Raw genomic sequence first — 19,804 nt, 5'->3', positions numbered from 1 at the left:
CTTGGGATTGGAAAGAGTTAAAAGTCACATGAGATATCAATTGAAAATAGAATAGAGTTTTTTTTAGAGATCGATTAGAATGATAATTTCCCAAATAATTCTTCATTTGGATTATTGTTTTGTTACTTGTAGATCAAGTAATTTTTTGGATAAATTGCAAATTACACACCTAAAGTTTGAGATTGATTAGATTTTACATCCCAAAGTCTTAGAAACTTGATTTTACACCCTGATGTTTGGTTTCGTTAGCAATTTATCCCCCACAGTTAGTTTCTACTTTTAAGTGTGATGATGTGTCTTATTTTTACCAAATCAGCCTCAAAACTACATCATTTCAGTGATGACCAAGTGAAAAGCTGGCACAATCAAAACTATGTAGCCTAAGCTTAAAACACAAGTCTATGCTTAAACGACATTATTTCAAGCAAAAACCTGAAATCAAAACCAAAACCACGAAGAAGGCTTACGAACCCAGACCCCACGAACCCAAACCCCTCAGCTCGTGTGAACCCAGGCACAGACCATCAGCTCGCCTCATAACCCAGACTTTAGCTCCATTGTCGAAGGCTCCAGGCGACGGCGACGGTGATAGTGAGCTGCTCTTCGCTTTCTTTCTCTTTTCTAATTTTTGCTTTTGTAGTCTTAGTTTTTTGGGGATTTTGGAAAAATTTTGGGTGACGGAATTGATGCTGGAACTCTCAATATGTGTATAATTTAAACTCGCTTTTCTATTGGAACTATGTGTGTGTTTATGGTGAAGCTTTTTTTTTTTTTTTTTTGGTATAACTTTGAATATTGTTGATTGGGACCAATTTTTTAAGGATTTTTGTAGTATTTTGTTGTCAATGGTTTATAAATATAGTTGATTGTAAATGTAGTGCCTTCTGATTGATGCAGTGTGAGTTAATTGCGATATTTAGGACTAGAGCATCTATGATTATTTTTTTCTTTGCGAGTGAAAAACTAATGAGGACTAGAGCCCTGTATGCAATAAGAACTAGCGTCATGCATAAATTCCAAGTATAACCTATATATTCATGAATAGTTTCGCCTTAATGGATCCTAAAGAAATTTTAGGTTAGGGCTTTATCTTGGAAGGCTTCTGTTGGGTTTGAGTGTAATAGGGTTAAACATATTGCTCATACCACAGCCCATTAATCCCACTTAAACTTTGATTTAATATGCACTAGGTTTTTTGGGGTGTATTCATCTTGTCTGTTGACACAGGGTGTTTAGAATATTGGTTATTGCAGTTCAACTTTGTTTTGCTGGCATGCTATAGTGAAGTTTCTAGTGTTTTGTTATATATTCGGCTTGGTTGTGTGTTTATTGACTCAGTTTAGGACTTGTGTCCTTGAGTTTTCAGTAATCATTGTACTCCTCATTTCAATCTAGTTAGAACTAATTATTTGTTTCCTTCCAATTAGGAAGTGAAGCCAAACTGTAATTAGAGTTTGTTTGCTTGTTTGCATGGCATGGTAATATCTCCATTTGTTGTTCAACAACTATAAAACAATGATATTGTGGTCTAGTTACTCATCTGTTTCTTTGAATTATTTCTGATTTCGATCCTCAAGCAACCTTGTTTGTTGCTTCATTTGATTTACTTTTAGTAATGTATTAATTAAAGGTTATATTTTAGTAATGCATTTATATGTGTGTGCAAGGCATTAAATATGAATCAACTATTTGATGTGTATACATCATGGAGGTGTATTCATTACACAGTGATACACATGTTGAATATTATATATACTACACATTGTGCTTGTTATTTGCATATTGTCAGTATTTGGTCATTGAATTTGTTGTGCATACATGCTTACCATATGACCTAATGTATCTATTATTACAGGTCTCAACCTAAACAAATGTTGCTAGAAGCAGTGAAGTTAGTAGATATGGAAAAGGAGCTGGAGCTGGAAAATTAACTCAAACTGGTGTTGGAAAAGGAAGAGCCAGAAATGGAGCTGGAAAAGGTTGAGGGGCAATAGCAGTGTTAGTTTGTAGGACCTTTTATGTGTTAGGATATTTGATTATTAGAACCTTTAGTGGTTTCTGTTTTGTAAAGCTGTCCATAAGCTTATTTGATGGTGTTAATGGACAAAAGTAACCTATTTTTTGTTGGTCTTAGGTAAGACCTTTGGTTTGACAAACATTATTAGTCACTGTTTTGTAAAGCTTTCCTTAAGCTTATATAATGGCAATACTAAACATAAGTATCCTATTTTGTGTTGGTGAGTAGTTTACAAAACCTTTATGTGAACAATTGAATATTAAGGCAACTCTACTAAATTTATTTATCGTATGTGATGCTTATGTGTATGGTATCTGATTAAGTCATATTCTGTTGGTAAAGATTTAAAGAAATGCATATATGCATAATTGCACTCTGCAGGTCTTATGTAATTACAATTTGCATTTATGGATAGCTATTTCAATTATAATAAACAATATTTCAATAAGGGACAAAACTAAGTGTCAATTTCCATTGCAAAAAATGCATTTTAGTTTCCATAACATAATAAAACGAATGGCCATTACAATTGTCTTTACCTAAACAAGATAAGAAACTAAATACTCTTTCAAAACAATTGTCACTACAATCTTTCACAATGAATAAACTACAATTCACCTATTCTAAGTACACGTTCTTTCCTTGGCCTTTTGCTTTCACTAAACAAACTAAAATGACCACCACAACAACAAATCAACTTCTACAATTTGAGTTCCCTCAGAGAAGCAACTGCTCCCATTTCAAGATTGTCAGTTTGGAAGAGATAAGAGGCACATGTACACCTGATCCTGAATCTTTCTTTGTTTCACATCTAATTTCAGTTATCATTGGGGAACACAGAACGACCTCAAATGCTTCTAAAATATGCTCCCTCAGCTTCTCAGCTGTTGATTTAGTCTGTCGTGAAGTGAAGATCAACTGCACGGTAGGGGCTGCAAGAAAAGGCAATTTAATTGCACAAACCATTAGTTACTGCACAGGAAGCCAAGAAATAAATGTAGATAAGCATTACTTAGGTGAAGAGGCATCAGTACTGACAGTTGGACTGATGCAGATCGGACTGAATGAAAAATGGAAAAGAAAGAAATTATAGGACATAAGTACTGTCCATGCTTTCATATGTTTCAATATCATCAAGGCTGATAGATACCAGACCACATTCTTTGTTGGAATATTATGTGTAATGGTATCCACATCAAATAGTAACAGAAAAACAAAAAAGAGTTTTTAATATCAAATTATTGTTTTAGCTTAAGCTTCGATCTGAGTTAAGGTAGGATCTCATCGCCGACAATGTTCAAGTAACCACTGCCTCCTTCACTATTTTTGAAGATTCTGGAGAAATGTAAAGCTATCTATACCAATATATACCTTATTAGAAAAAACCAATATAGGGAAATTTGTGAATCTAATAATATCCTTCCCTCCTAACTAAAAATACCCTACATTGATTGTTGTTTTGAGGATAAATGCAGTAGAAAATATTTCAAATAATTTGCCAATAAAAATAAATTCCTTAAATGGCGTTTCTAGATTTCATTTCATGCTTTAGGATGAAGGTGGAACATAACTTTATAGTCTGGTTGACAAAGCACAATCAAAACTATTGGGAATAGAAGTGTATCATTTGCTGTAAAAGCTGTTTGAAGAGCCCAAGTATCAGTCAACAAAGCATAGGATATAGATTAAACCTTCCTCTGCTTAGTAAAACAAAGCAAGTTGTACAATAGTAGAAATTTTCTGAAGCTTAGGAGCTGTCAGTTTGCCTTTAAAACCAAAACAGAAATTTGGAATCAGCCTCACCTAATCGTAAAAATTTCCAAACAGATATTTGCTATGATAATGATCAAGTATTCATATTTTTTGAGTGGCAAAAAGAGGTAAAGGCATTGCATCTTTCGATAATGATAGGGGATCTCAAGCAACTCACAAAGTGGCCATTTGACCCATATGTGACTATTCAATTATATGCAAATTAAGTTTTCATTATTGATGATTTTACCTAATAACAATCCATCAATCAAAAAAGACAACAACAAGTACAAATCCAGCAACAATAAACCCTAAGAAAAAGCGCGAGAGAGAGAGAGAGAAAGAGAGCTGGAAAGAAAAGAAGGAGAACCGATTACTGTCACTGTAGCGGTCGCCGTGGCTGCCTCCTTAGACCTGATCGGTCAGGCTGATGGGTTCACACAAGTGGAGGAGATGGGTTAGGGAGGTCTGGCCGTCTGGGTTCTCCGAGCTGAAGGTCTGCCTTCTTCGTGGTTCTATTTTTTATTTTAGATTTTTGCCTGAAACAAAGTCGTTTAAGGGAGGGGTTTGTATTTTAACCTTAGGCTTGAAACTACGTAGTTTTGATTCTGCCTACTCATCACTTGGTCATCACCAAAACGACGTAGTTCTGAGGCTAATTTGGAAAAAATAAGACACATTAACATGATGATGTGTCACTTAATAGTAGAAACTAACCGTAGAGGGGTAAATTGTTAACATAACCAAATTTCAGAATATAAAATCAAGTTTATGAAATTTTGAGGTGTAAAATTTAATCAATCCAAAATTTCAAGAGTATAATTTACAATTTACCCTAAATTTTATTTATACGTTAACCATTTAGTTTATTCCACAAGTTTGTTAGAATGGTAAGTGGTGAATAAAAAAAATTTTGAATAAAAATTCAAAAGTTTAAACAAAACAAATAATTATCTCATAATAAGTTAAGAATATATTACATATACCATATAAATACAAAAATTCACCAAAACAACATAGTTTGGAGGCTAATTTGGAAGAAATAAGACACATCAGTATGATGATATGTTACTTAACAATAGAAACTAACCGTGGGGGCTAAATTGCTAACATAACCAAACTTCAAAGTATAAAATTAAGTTTCTGAAATTTTGGGGTATAAAATCCAATCAACCCAAAATTTCAAGAGTGTAATTTACAATTTACCCTAAATTTTTTTTATACGTTAACCATTTAGTTTATTCCACAAGTTTGTTAGAATGGTAAGTGGTGAATAAAAAAAATTTTGAAATAAAAATTCAAAAGTTTAAACAAAACAAATAATTATCTCATAATAAGTTAAGAATATATTACATATACCATATAAATACTTTATTTAAATTCATTTTTTATATATAAAACTCATAAATATTTGGGTAAATTACATAGTTGGTCCTTATCTTTCACACCAAATATCAATTTGATCTCTAACATTTTAATTGTGTTAATTTAATTTTTAACTTTTCAGTATCGTATCAATTCAGTCCCTATCATTATATTTTAGATGAAAAAATCTGATGTATCAAACAGATTAATAATAAATAAATAAATAATTCCTACACATTATTACCAACTGCCACATAATATTTTATCTGTTTTTTTTTAATTCCTTTAAAATAATAATAATAATAAAAAACCTAAAATTTATGTTCCCATGGAATCACATTGGTCTTCCTAAAACTTTCAAAATTTTCTAAAATCCCTAAAAACCCAGCCCAAGAACACACTGGATTATAGGTTGCATAGAGAAAGAAATGAACCAATATGACGACGACGACAAAGAGGAAAAGGATCCAGAGTAAAGGAGAGCCTTTGGTGATATGGTTGATTGTCTTTTAGAGAAGCAGTTCCGGTGTAGAGGTTGATAGGGAGAACTAGGAAGATTGAGAGGAGAGCGATAGACGATAGGACGGTGAAACTTCCTCCTTTGATCAAGAGGAACTGAGCGGCATCAGCGCCGTAGTGGCAAGCGTTCTCGTGACATGTGGCGTGCTAGACAGCGAGGAATTCAGTGATGAGAGCGGTGGGGTTTGGGATTCGACGGTGGTTGCTGCGGAGCTTGATGGAGAGGAGGATGATGCCGCAGCAGATGGAATCGATGGCAGAGATGTTGAGAAGGTATTGGACGTTGATGAGGGTGTGTTCTTGGGGTGGGTTTTCAGCCTTTTAGGCATTTTAGAAAATTTTAGGTGTATTCTAATTTTTTTTTTTTAAAGACAAAGAATATCATTATTATTACATAAAAATTAATTGGTTACCTCATGTAAATAACTGAAACCGCAGTACTAGATAGTTATTCATTGCCACAGATAATTCAACAAGGTGCAATACTAACGGCTATTATCAACTTCTTTTGCTGTTGTTGCTGTAGAAGAAGTCGTTTCTTCTTGGAAAGCTTTTCCAAGAAAAGAAAGAGACTTCCACAGCAGCTGTTGGTCGCTCTCTTTGTTTTGTGGTGGTCGGTGTATTCTAACTTCAATCCGACTGTGTGAACATAATTTTTTTTTTCTTTTATAAATCTGATGTGTCATAGCTAACCATTGACGTGGCATGAAAAATAATTTTTTATTATTCTGTTTGACATATCAGATTTTTCCATCCAAAAGATAACGATAGGGATTAAATTAACATAACAGTGAAAGTTGAAGCACTAAATTAACACAATTAAAAGGTTATGGATCAAATTGACATTTGATATAAAATATAGGGACCAACTAAGTAATTTACCCTAAATGTTTCAATTACTAAATAATAGTATATGACTCAATCATTCAATTTTATATGAAAGAAGTATCTACATAAAACGTATGATATTTAAAAATATAAAAAATGATATTAGCTTATGAATTTTTCTATGATTTTAGTTTAGTTATCTCTTACAAAATATGAAAAAATTACTCACATTTTTAAGCAACTAGCAAAAATGTACTATATACAAGCGTTTGTGTGTGTGTCTATATATATATAGGGTTATGCTGACAATTACCCTTAGGGCAGAGTCCAAATTTTCTGTCTCACTCTTTCTGCTCCACTATATACTCCACAAATAAAAACATGCTACATGTCCATCTATTTTATTTTTCCCTAAATTTGTCTTCTATTATTTCAATTACCTAAAATAAATAAATAACCCATCATATTTAGGTAATTGAAATAATAGAAGGCATAAACTTAGGGGAAAATAAAAAATAGACTGACATGTGGCATGTTTTAATTTGTGGAGTAGGAAGAATGGGATAGAAGATTTAGACTCCTTAGGGCAATGGTTACAATTCATTTTAGGAAAATTTTGACACCACTTTTATGGGAAATGAAAAAAGTTGTCAAAATATTAATTGTTTTTTTCCCATAAAAAATTTCTTTAAGTGGATTGTTAACCATTACCCTAAAGATATCCATTAGCATTTCCTATATATATATATATATATATATGAATTGAATTTTATACAATTTCATTTTAGTCTCCCCCTCCTAAAAAAGTTTGCTAGAAATTCATATTGAACCCAAATGAGTTTGCTTTCATCATCATCATCTTCATTGTCATTTTATAATTGTCCAACTCCTTTTGATTGAGGTGATAATGAATTCACTCAAATCTATTTTTCTTCTTTTTTCTTTTTTATTAAAAAAGGAGCTAGACTGATGCATATTAGAAAATGGGAAAATGAAAACGATAAACTAGAGAAAAGAAACGCTAAGGGGGTGTTTGGATTTGCTGTTTCCATAACTCATAACTCTGTTTCCATCACTCATAACTCAAAATATGTGGGTCCCATGAAAAAAAAGTTTGTTTGGATTTGTTTTCTATTTTTGTTTCCATCACTCAATTCTCTGATTTTTGAGTAATGAGTTATGAAAACTGAAAACACATTTTAGGTATTTTTAGTTTCCAAAACTTAGTTTTCAATGGCATTTTTGTAATTACACCCACATGCATGGACTCACAGTTAGTGCAACACACGTGAGGCATTGCTTTTGATGGTCTCTTCAACGGCTTTCTTCTCCACAAAAATTTTCTTTTTCTCTCTTCTTTCTCTAGTCTATGCTGCACTCCATTCAATTCTTTCTTTCTTCTTTTCTTTTTTTTTTTTCTTCTTCTTTCACTAGGTTCAGTGAGTTTGGGTTTCTAGTTTTTTTTTTTTTTTTTGGTTCTTCATAATAGAACCCATGAACTCTTCGTTGCAATTCTTTCTTTCTTTCTTTCTTTTTCTTTTTTTTTTTCCTTCTTCTTTCACCGAGTTCGGTGAGTTTGGGTTTTTGGGTTTTTTTTTTTTTTTTGGTTCTTCATCACAGAACCCATGAACTCTTCGCTATAGTTCTTTCTTTCTTTCTTCTTCTTCTTCTTTTTTTTTTTTCTTCTTCTTTCACTGGGTTTGGTGAGTTTGGGTTTCTGGGGTTTTTTTTTTTTTTTTTTTTTTTTTTTCTTCATCACAAAACCCATGAACTCTTCGCTGCAGTTCTTTCTTTCTTTCTTCTTCTTCTTCTTCTTCTTTCACTGGGTTCGGTGAGTTTAGGTTTCTATGTTTTTTTTTTTTTTTTCTTCATCACCGAACCCATAAATGGTGCTGTTGCTGGAGATCGTCGTAGGTCCGATCTTTCTTTCTTTTCTTTTTTTTCTTCCTTTTCGCCTTTCTCATCTCAAATCCATTAAAAAAAAAATCAACGATTAGGGCAACGAATTGGTTGTTGTGGGTTTGTGAATTTTCCGGGTGCTTCAAGGATGCTAATGAATTTTGTGGGTTTGTGCTTCAAGCTCAGAACCGAAGTGGTTGTTGTGGGTATTGGGGGTTGAAGGAAAAAAGAAAAGGAATGCCTAGGTTGAAGTCTTTGGTTTTGGGAGGAAATGGTGTGAAGCGGGTAGGCAAACATGAATGCTTGACATGGTGCCCAGGTATAAGTCCCACAAAAAGTAGAAAAAATTGAGTGATGAGAAGTTGAAAACGTGTGCCAAATGGATGGATATTGGAAATTGGGGTATTTTAAGTGATAAGTGAGGAGTGATGAGTGATAAGTGACGAAAATTGAGTGAAGAGTGATGAGTGATGAAAAAAAAATCCAAACAGAGCCAAAATGTGCTCATCAAAGCAACCTCCCAAGATTAATTTTGATTAAATAATGGCAATATTCTATTATTTTTCTCGAGAAATGATATGTCTACAACATTTTTACAACAAATCCTAAATGACAGGTTGTTACTAGTTGTTATTGTTAGGGCAAAAAAGTAATCTTAGGTTATGTTTGGATTGGGCGTTTTCTACCCAATTCTGCGTTTGCGTTTTTCCAAGACGTGGGACCCAGCTACAGTAAAACGCTGCTCCTCCACGTTGAAACGCAAAATGAATATCTATGCGCACCGTTTCATTAAAACACTGAAACGCTAAACCGTCTGTGCGTGTAAACTCCAACAATGAAAAGCGCACAGTTTCAACAATGAAACTCCAGAGCATAAACAGAAAACGCATTGAACGAACCCAATATGTTATGTTCTCTCCAATTTATCCTCTTTTTGCTTTTTTTTTTGCTTATGAGTTTTTGCTTCTTCTTTTTTTTTGGGTGCAAAAGCACCCTAATAGCTTCTCTGGTACTGTTCATGGGTACTATTCACACAGCCCGTGAACAGTACTAGATGAGTTTTATACCTCTCCAATTTATCCTCTTTTTGCTTATTTTTTTGCTTATGAGTTTTTTTTTTCTTTTTTTCTTTTTTTCTTTTTATTTTTGGGTGCAAAAGCACCCTAACAGCTTCTCTGGTCCACGTTTTCTTCTGCACATAGAACAAGCTTCAAACACTCACTGCAGAATCCCTTCTTCCCACGAGTTAGTGCAAACTCAGCAGCATTCATGCAGCACTCAAAACAATGAGTGATCATAAACATGAACCGACTTCAGCAAGAATCTGATTTAAAAGAAACCCATTAACCCATTAACAAGATCAAAACTTTGTAAAAAGAAATCAAATGAACCCATTAACAAGAATTGAAATTCCAATAAATGAATAGAGAGGACTGAACTTGCACTCTATCAAATCAAATGAAGTAATTCCAGCAAATTAAAAGAAACCCATTAACAAGAAATGAAATTCTAACAAGACTTCATAGAAAATAGTGAAAAAAAAATTGAGAACACTCACCTTAGGGAAGTGGGATTCGTTTCTGCACGGTTGCTTCTGGTTTTTGAGCTCAGGCTAATTCAGCTTTGGATTTCAAGGAGCACTGTCATGGGTGGGAGAGGACTGAAATTGGGGAAAATGGTGAAATGGGTTTATGAAAGACTAGGTTGTCTTTGCCGGCGTTGGACTGGGTGACGTTCATCGTCGATTTCTCTTCTGAGCTCTTCGTCAGCGTCAGACCTCGTCTTCTATTCTCTGGTGGGCGCGGAACTATCTTCTTTGGAGGGTGAGGAGTGAATAGCAGAGAAAGAGGAAAAACAAAAAAAGGGATTTTTTCAGCTGAGCTACAGTAAAATGCGCCCCTTATATATTTTCAGCTGCGCTACAGTATTCACGTTTTGCTACAAAAATTTTCAGTTTTCAGCTTTCAGCTTTCAGCTGTATCCAAACAGACCCTTAGTGTTAGTTTCAAATTTGAACCAATAACAACTAACCACCTATGATTTTGTTGTAAAAATGTTATATCTCTTTCTCTTTACCCCAACAACTATTTCCCACTCCCCATTTGGCCATTTGGCATTAAACGTGAGGGGGGGGGGGGGGGGGGGCTCTTGATAATTACATAATAGGACGGAGCCATATATTGTTTTTAATTTCAAATTGAAGCATTAAATTTTGATCGAATCAATTTCCATTTTCAACCAATCATTTCCCCACATTGGATTACAAGCCCACATTACAGAGCTCGGCTTTCCACCCATCATTTCAATCTATATCTTTGGTAAGTATTTTTTAACTAGGAGTAACAGGAACCTATGTAGACTGCACCTGCCTTTCACATGTCAGATTTCTTAGTGCTTAGATATGGTCTCAAGTGTAATTTATGTATGCTTTTGTTATTTTCAGTTAATAAATAGTAGATGAGGATTTCTATTGTAATGAGATAAAACAATGGGGTGGATATGGATACAGTTGGAACTTTAACAATTAATTTGAAACGAAGATTAGATTCTAGTGGATATGCTCCAATGACGGACAATAGGAAACCGCCAATCATACACTTTCCTTCTGGAATTATAATATTATATGGAAAAAAAAAAACAGTAAATCAGAATATAATTAAGAAAATAGATTCATATAATATAAGATTTATTTCCATTTAGATATTTTCAACTACTTTCATAATATAATATAATGAAGAGTAATTCTACAGTATCTCCAAAAAAGGGGGTACGGTACCCACTAGTAAGTAACTTGTTATACCAGGTTATTTTTTTCTCATATTTGACGGTTCCATTCTCACATTGTGCAGTTTCAATAACACATATGACAGTTCTTTTCTTACATTTGGTGGTTCCCTTACTTTTTTCTCACATTTAACAGTTTCATCCTCATATTGTGTAGTTCCAACATCACATGTGACAGTTCTTTTCTCACATTTGGTGGTTCCTTTACTTTTTTTTATCACATTTGACAGTTCCATCCTCACATTGTGCAGTTTCAACATCACATATGACAGTTCTTTTGTCACATTGGGTGGTTCACTTACTTTCTTCTCACACTTAACGGTTCCAATCTCACATTGTACAGTTCCAATATCATATGTAATAGTTCTTTTCTCACATTTAGTGGTTCCCTTACTTTTTTTCTCACATTTGATAATTTCATCCTTATGTTGTGCAGTTCCAATATCACATGTGACAATTTTTTTCTCACATTTAGTGGTTCCTTTATTTTTTTTTTTTCTCACATTTGACGGTTTCATCCTCACATTGTGCAATTCCAACATCACATATGACAGTTCTTTTGTCACATTGGGTGGTTCCCTTACTTTTTTCTCACACTTGATGGTTCCATCCTCACATTGTGTAGTTCCAACATCACATGCGACAGTTCTTTTCTCACATGTGGTTCCCTTACTTTTTTCCCATATTTAACGGTTTCATCCTCACATTGTGCAGTTTCAACATCACACGTGATAGTTTTTTTTATCACATTTGGTGGTTCCCTTACTCTTTTTTTTATCACATTTGATGATTCCATCCTCACATTGTGCGATCCAACATCACATATGACAGTTCTTTTGTCACATTGAGTGGTTCCCTTACTTTTTTCTTACACTTGATGGTTCTATCATCACATTATGTAGTTCCAACATCATAAGTGACAGTTCTTTTCTCACATTTAGTGGTTTCCTTACTTTTTTCTCACATTTGACGATTTCATCCTCACATTATGCAGTTCCAACATCACGTGTGATAGTTTTTTCTCACATTTGGTGATTCTCTTACTTTTTTTCTCACATTTTACGATTTCATCCTCACATTGTGCAATTCCAATATCACATGTGACTGTACTTTTGTCACATTCAGTGGTTCCTTTATTTTTTCTTACATTTGACGGTTTCATCCTCACATTATGCAGTTCCAACATCATATATGATAGTTCTTTTGTCACATTCAGTGGTTTCCTTTTCTTTTTTTTTTTATCACATTTGACGGTTCCATCCTCACATTGTGCAGTTCTAACATCACATGTGATTATATTTTTGTCACATTCAGTAGTTCCTTTATTTTTTCTTACATTTGACGGTTCCAACCTCACATTGTTACTTTTTTTTCTCACATTTGACGATTTCATCCTCATATTGTGCAATTCCAATATCACATGTGACTGTACTTTTGTCACATTCAGTGGTTCCTTTATTTTTTCTTACATTTGACGGTTTCATCCTCACATTATGCAGTTCCAACATCATATATGATAGTTCTTTTGTCACATTCAGTGGTTTCCTTTTTTTTTTTTTTTTATCACATTTGACGGTTCCATCCTCACATTGTGCAGTTCTAACATCACATGTGATTGTATTTTTGTCACATTCAGTAGTTCCTTTATTTTTTCTTACATTTGACAGTTTCAATCTCACATTGTGCAAATCCAACATCACATGTAACTGTTCTTTTATCACATTTGGTAGTTTCCTCTTTTTTTTTTCCTCACATTTGACGGTTCTATCCTCATATTATGCAGTACCTACATCATATGTGACTGTACTTTTGTCACATTCGGTGGTTTCTTATTTTTTTCTCACATTTGATAGTTTTATTGTCACATGGGATAGTATCAACATCACATGTGACTGTACTTTTGTCTTATTCAATGGTTCTCTTCTTTTTTACTCACATTTGACAATTCCATCATCACTTTAAGTAGAACCAACATTACATATGGGCATAGCCAACCCAACCTAACCCCACTAAATTATCAAATAATCAACGAATATATATAACAAAAATACCTAAAAGTAGGGTCACAATAGTTTCACATGTGACCGTACTTTTGTCACATTCGGTGGTACCCTAATTTTCTATAATTTGTTTCTCATATTTCACAGTTTTATCGTCACATTGGGCAATGCTAACATCACATATAATTGTATTTTTGTTGATTCATAACAATCTTGGTAATAATTAAAATGTTAACAAGAAATTTTCCAAAATAGTTATAAACTTGAAAATTAACAAAAATACCCTGGAAATTAAGGATTTCAAAAAATAATCCTAAAAATATATAAAATTACTAACATACCCTAATGCTTCAAATATTACCAAAATACCTTCATTAACCTATAAAATGACTAAAATACATTTTTAAACTTTCAAAATTAATAAATAAATAAAAACACTGAAAATGAACAAAGTAGCGCAAAAAATACCTAGAATGACTAAAATATTAAATATTTTGAAATTTACCATAATAGCATTCAAACTACTCAATTTGGCCATGTTAGAGTGATATCTTGGATTTATTTATTTTTTATTTTTTTAGTAATTGTCAAGATATTTTGGTCATATTAGAGGTTTTCAAGACCACTTGGTGATTTTTGACATCTCATAGGTATTTTAATCAAACACATCTTAGCTTTTTTGATACCTTCATGGTCTTAAATTTTCTCAATGAAAAAAAAGGTGACCCAAAGCAAACGTTATTTGTTAGGAAACATTTGATCCTCTAAATGATTCCAAAGAAGCTATATATTTAGACCATACAATGCTGTAACTGTGAACTCTAAAGAAGAAAAAAAAAATTAAACCTAAAACAATTTAGGCCTCAGTGTGTTTTAACTTGAAATTGAAACATAAAACAAATTTAGGCATCAGAGCATGTTCTTGAAGAACTTGATATCCCAAATATGAAGGGAAAGAGAGTGTAAAATTGAGAAGCAAATAAATTATGCATTCTAATAAAAATAGCTAATGATATTTTTGTTAGGAAATAACAAAATGAAGCAACCAAGCAAAAGCAAAAATACACCAAACCAACAGCAAGCTATAACTACATTTCAAAATAATTTTAGATTTCAAAGTTTGCCAAAATGCAATGTTATCAATATTTAACAATTACATTCAATATTTCTGCAACTATTTTTTCGCCAAAGGTTCCATCCTCACGTTGTAGCTCCATTTTTCCAACAACTAATACTTTATAACAACTAAAAGTAATTTTCTCTTTCACAAGTTGTATATGCCTAACAACCAAGTCCGCAAATATCTTGTCGATGGATGGCGTCTACCTTGTCCTTGAACGTTTCAACTTTGCCTGATGAATGACTGCACTGTCCATATACATGTGTAGAAATTGTATTAGAAATCAATAAATGGTCAAGATTGAAACAATAAAAATATATGGCTAAGATTTGGGTGGATACCATACCCCATACCCACTATCTTAGATTCATCCATCAAGCTATCTTAGATTACATTCCATTAGCTTTCAATACTTTGTGGTAGCTTTTTTCACGAAAAGAAACTTATAGAATTCACTATTTGTCTAACTATTTGGTATTTTATGTTATAATCATATCACACTCAAGTGGAATAACATCTAGTGAATGCTAATACATGATAACATTTAGTGGTAAGGTATTAATATTAGTAGTGATGGCTCATGATGGTCTGGGTTCAAAATCAATACTTGTAGAATGTATTTTGAAAGCTTTAGGCCTTTTTTTTTTCCAATTTAATTGATAAAACATCACTTTTAAACTTTACAAAGTCTAGGCCATCAGACCTTACAAATGAAACAAACAAACCATTAGCCTCTAAATCACAAAGGCCAACCTAAAAGCAAAATAAACCCCTACACAATAACAGGGGAGTGTCGATACAAACTCAAAGTAGAAACTACTGACGAAAAAAACAATAGATCATTAACCCCGCAAACTAGCTAAGAATCAACAAGCACCATAGAGGGATAAATTCCCCAATTATAGGCTTATAGCATATTCGAACATATAAAATAGAGAGAGTAGTGATGTGCAATCAACAATAATCATTTGAAATAGAAAGTAGTAAATGAAAGCAGATAAACATTGTTCCACATGATCCAGTGCATAAGCTGTACTTCTAATTTTTTTTTTTTTTTTTTGGATAATTCAGACATTATATTGAAGAGCAAACAAATTACAAACAGAACAACCGGCCCAACACAGCCACTTTAGTACACACAGAGTCCTTCAAAGACCACCTAACTAAGATTGCTAACTTAAAAATTTATAAGCCAAACAATACAACTCCAAAATATTCCTAACTATAAACACAGATAGCATATTTGATAGGGCCTAATTCTATTTTGAATGTTCCAAGATTTAATAATCTTTAAGCATAACATCTATTCTTATATAACTAGTCAAGCAAAACAACATCCAAAAAACTAACAAACAATTTGGGGAAACAAAACATATTTTACAGCTTGCATGAGTTAGGATTTTGTCGTTTTGATACTTACCTTCAACTATGTTAAAGTGATTTTGATTTTTTTGAGAAGCCTTCACCACTCAATAAATCTGTAGGATGCCAAAAGAAATTCACCCATCACACCACTGAGTAAAGTTATGGGATGCCAAAAGAGATTCACCCATCACACACAACACAAGAGAGAGAGCAAGAACTCGAGAGATTGAAGAACGAGAGCGAGAGAGAAAGAACCCGAGAGATGCAGAGACGTGTATTTTTTTTTTTTTTTTTTTTTTTATATATAGAACATGCTTGACCAGTAACAGGTTTTCATTAAAATTAAATAAACGACTAGGATTAAAACAAATGAAATCAACAGTTGAAAATTATAAGTGGGTACCATACCCCCCCTGGTACCATAGAATGACCCATAATGAAATAATATTCTGTTGATTCCGAATTCAATAAGGACTAGGTGTAAAACCCATATTTTACACTATCTAATAAGAGATTGTCACATTAACTTTTTTACTTAAAACTCAATAAATCCTACCACACATAATAACATCTTAATAAACTCAAAATTAAGTTAGATTTCAAATAGGTATTAAAATTGATTGAGTATAGTTGTACCTATTTTTTAATATGTAATATGATGATGTGACATGTTGGGATTGGAGAGGTAAAACTTAGATTTCACACCACATCCTTATTGAATTTAATCTCTATTTTGAAAATCTTACCAGATTACAAAATTCTTTTTATTCTTAACAAGAGTGCTAACTTTTTTTTTTTTTTTTTTTATTTCAGTTCACTCAATTGATAAAGTCTCTGATGGTTGAATAAGAAATCTAGTGTTCAATCTCCAACTACACCAAAAAATCGATTGGTGTCATGGTTTGATGATAATAAGCACCATAATCAAAAGTGAACACCATTAATTGAAACTCTATAAAAAAAATGCTAACTTTTATATTGATATGATACTATTCTATCCTTATATATATATATATATATATATATATATATAAAAAGATACCATTCATTGGAAGATACATAAAAATATGTTTTATGTATAATTTAAAGTATAAGAACTTGATATTTTAACTATATGTGTGACTATGAAAAGTTAGGCAATTTTATCTTAGGGCTCTTAAAATTATATTTATTTATTGTAAAATAAGTTTATTCAATTTTATAATGTCATTAATATATAAGATAAATATAATCAAGAACCTTATAATTCAACTGATTAGCACCTCCTAATGTTTCTATTGAAAACATTTAAGGTTCAAATCCCTCCTCTCCATTGTAACTATCAAATAATAAAAATATTTGTTAAAATATACTAATGAATGATTGTCTAAAGAGTTTTAGGTTTTGTCATCTTAGTTCCAACAAAGCACTTTGAAATATGTTTAATATGCTTAGTTTTTTATATATATATATAATTTTCTTGAGTATTCAAATATTGTTTTCTTCTATTTATTGTTATTTTTCTTATCTTATAGTATTTTGTTGATTCTTGGGATTGGAAAGAGTACAAAGTCACGTAAGATATTAGTCACAAAGAAAATCAAGTTTCTTTTAGAGGTTTTTTTTTTTTTTTTTTAATTATAATGATATTTTTCCAGAATAATTCTTCATTTGGTGTATTGCTTTGTTACTTGTGGGTCAAGTAATTTTTTTATATATTAATTATTTAGTGTATTCCACAAATTTGTTAGTATTGTGAGTGGTAAATAAAATTATTTTTTAGAAATAAAATTATAAACAAAACAAAAATGATATCATAACAAGTTAAAAATTGTAAAATACATTACATATACCATATAAATACTTGATTTAAATTCAATTTTTTATCTAAAATTTATAAATATTTCGAGTACTATATAATATGACTTATTCAATTTTATATGCAAGATTGTATCTACATAAAACTTATGATATTTAAAAAAATCCAAGAAGGGGAATTAGATTGAATTTTTCTCTAATTTTAGTTTAGTTCTTTCTCGCAAAGTACAGATTTTTAAGCAAATAGCAAATACATACATAACTATATATACAAGCATGTGTAAATTGGGTTTTATACAATTTCATCCAGGTCCTAAAGGTTGGCCCCTTGCAAGAAGTTTTTTTTTTTTTTTGGCTCCGTCCCTTCTTCCACAAATATCACTACATTCAAATTCCTATAAAATCTAGTTATCTTTAGAAATTAGAAACATAAAGCCATAAGAAAACAATTCAATGTCTTGCCTTTTCCACAAAATTAAACATGGAAATTCGTATCTTTTCAAAAGAAACCATCAAGCCATCTTTACCAACTCAATCTCACCCAAAAACCCACAAATTCAGCCTCTTTGGTTAGTAGTTGTTTACCCAATTAGGCAATAAATATGTTCTAATTATCACCACGCACCCTTGTCTTGATGGTTACTCCACAAGTTTAAGTTCTTGTAAGGTGAGAGGTAAGGGACATGGTTCAAATCTCCAAAAAAAAGCTTCACATACATATACAGTTAGATTATGTTAAAATAGAATTCTATCTAAGAGTAAAATAAATAAATAAATATGTTTCAATCATCTTGTTCTACGATAATAAAAATGGCCATCTCAAGCATGCTCAAATCTCAACTTCGTTAAAGAATTCACTCCTGAATCTTAATTACTATCTTTCACCCTTGGGCAGGAAAGGAAAAGGATCAATTTTCAATCGATTGTAACAATGAGGTAGCATCATATTCAGAAGCCCATGTGAACTATGATATGTTTGAGTTTCTTGGCCCATCCAAAATATATTTAGAAGACCAACTACTTCCTTTCAAACCTTGGTTGCATTGCAAAGACAATGCTTCAGCGGTTTTCCTATCTATTTAGGTTAGCATTTTCAACTATATATGGTGGAATTCCCATTCGAGTTGTGTGAGAGACCGCACCCACGGCCCGTTTGGGAATTGGACTAAACCCACTTGAATGGAGGTGGAGTCGTGTTATTACCTCTCAAAATGGAAATTCGACTGATTGTATTCTTCCCTTTAGATTAAAGGTTTTACAATAGACTTGCCGCTTAATTATTGAAACAAATAAGAAAACCAAAATTGAAAAATTCCTCATTTTATTGATTTGCAAATGAATGTGCATTGATCATAGAAAATTATATGGGTTTGGTCCTAGATACAATCTAAGATAAAATACATGACTTTATTTCTTAGTTACAATCTTGAGATTGAAAATTATATGGATAAGTACTTGATCTATTAACCCTTGATCTAAACTCGGAAACTACATTACAAGATAGGAATGTGTTAGACACTCACCCAGTGAAACCGGTCTTCTAGACTACAGTGGCCAACATTTATATTATATTATCCAATATGTTATCAATCAATTTGCATGTTTGAATTTAATGTGTGTGCATGTGATAAACTCTAATTCCATTTATTAATCATGACATTTCTATTGAAAAATAAATTCAAATGAATGTATGTGAATGGTGATATCCTAGATTCAAGGATTTGAGATAATTATGAAACTAACATTTTTTTTTTTTTTAAATTTTGGGTGTGGATTTAAGATCAAAGCTAGTAGCATGCATGAACATGTGATGAATAACCAAGAACACATGAACATTCAAACATATTCAAAGAAATTAAATAATCACTAGCATGCTTTAATCTTAAATTCTCATCTAGGGAAGGCAATTTTACCCCGCCCCGCTTTGCCTCGCGTAGGTTCCCCCCCCCCCCCCCCCCCCACACACACACGCAAAGGTGGTGGGGCAGGATGGGGCGAGATTTTAGCTCTGCACCACGAGGCAAAGCGGGGATGGGTTTTGACTTTTCAGACCCATCCCACCCAGCCCCATCCCCACCCGACCTTGCGCTGATATGAGTTAAATTGTAAATTTTTCACACTTTAAAACCCTACTATTTAAACAAGCATATAATCAATTTATTTTATCCTACCAAACGGGGTTCTTTGTCTCTTTTTTCTCTCTAACAAGGTTGGAAATAAGGTACCAATTGTAATGTTCTCTTTTTTCTTTATTAGAAACAAATTTATATACTATTGAATTATTGATTTTATACTAAGAGATTCTTGATTTTATTGTGATATTGCCTTGTAAAACTCTTGGATAATATTATTCAGTTT

General features: G+C 32.4%; 3 long non-coding RNA genes across 3 annotated transcripts; 1 reads left to right on the top strand and 2 right to left on the bottom strand.

The window, feature by feature from the left end:
• Positions 1–381: 381 nt before the first annotated feature.
• Positions 382–2,308, top strand: LOC126714038 (uncharacterized). Its single transcript, XR_007651524.1, has 2 exons — positions 382–591; positions 1,856–2,308. It is a non-coding gene; the product is annotated as an uncharacterized LOC126714038 (long non-coding RNA).
• A 154-nt stretch (positions 2,309–2,462) lies between these two features.
• Positions 2,463–4,412, bottom strand: LOC126714037 (uncharacterized). The gene is made up of 2 exons (XR_007651523.1): positions 4,140–4,412; positions 2,463–2,949 (listed from the first exon to the last, which is right to left on the bottom strand). It is a non-coding gene; the product is annotated as an uncharacterized LOC126714037 (long non-coding RNA).
• A 9,841-nt stretch (positions 4,413–14,253) lies between these two features.
• Positions 14,254–15,901, bottom strand: LOC126706809 (uncharacterized). The gene is made up of 2 exons (XR_007648716.1): positions 15,705–15,901; positions 14,254–14,532 (listed from the first exon to the last, which is right to left on the bottom strand). It is a non-coding gene; the product is annotated as an uncharacterized LOC126706809 (long non-coding RNA).
• Between the last annotated feature and the right edge of the window lie 3,903 nt (positions 15,902–19,804).

This window comes from Quercus robur, chromosome 2 (assembly GCF_932294415.1).
Source record: "Quercus robur chromosome 2, dhQueRobu3.1, whole genome shotgun sequence".
NCBI lineage: Eukaryota > Viridiplantae > Streptophyta > Magnoliopsida > Fagales > Fagaceae > Quercus > Quercus robur.
The sequence above is the reverse complement of the archived record's forward strand: the minus strand, read 5'-3'. Positions and strand labels throughout refer to the sequence as shown.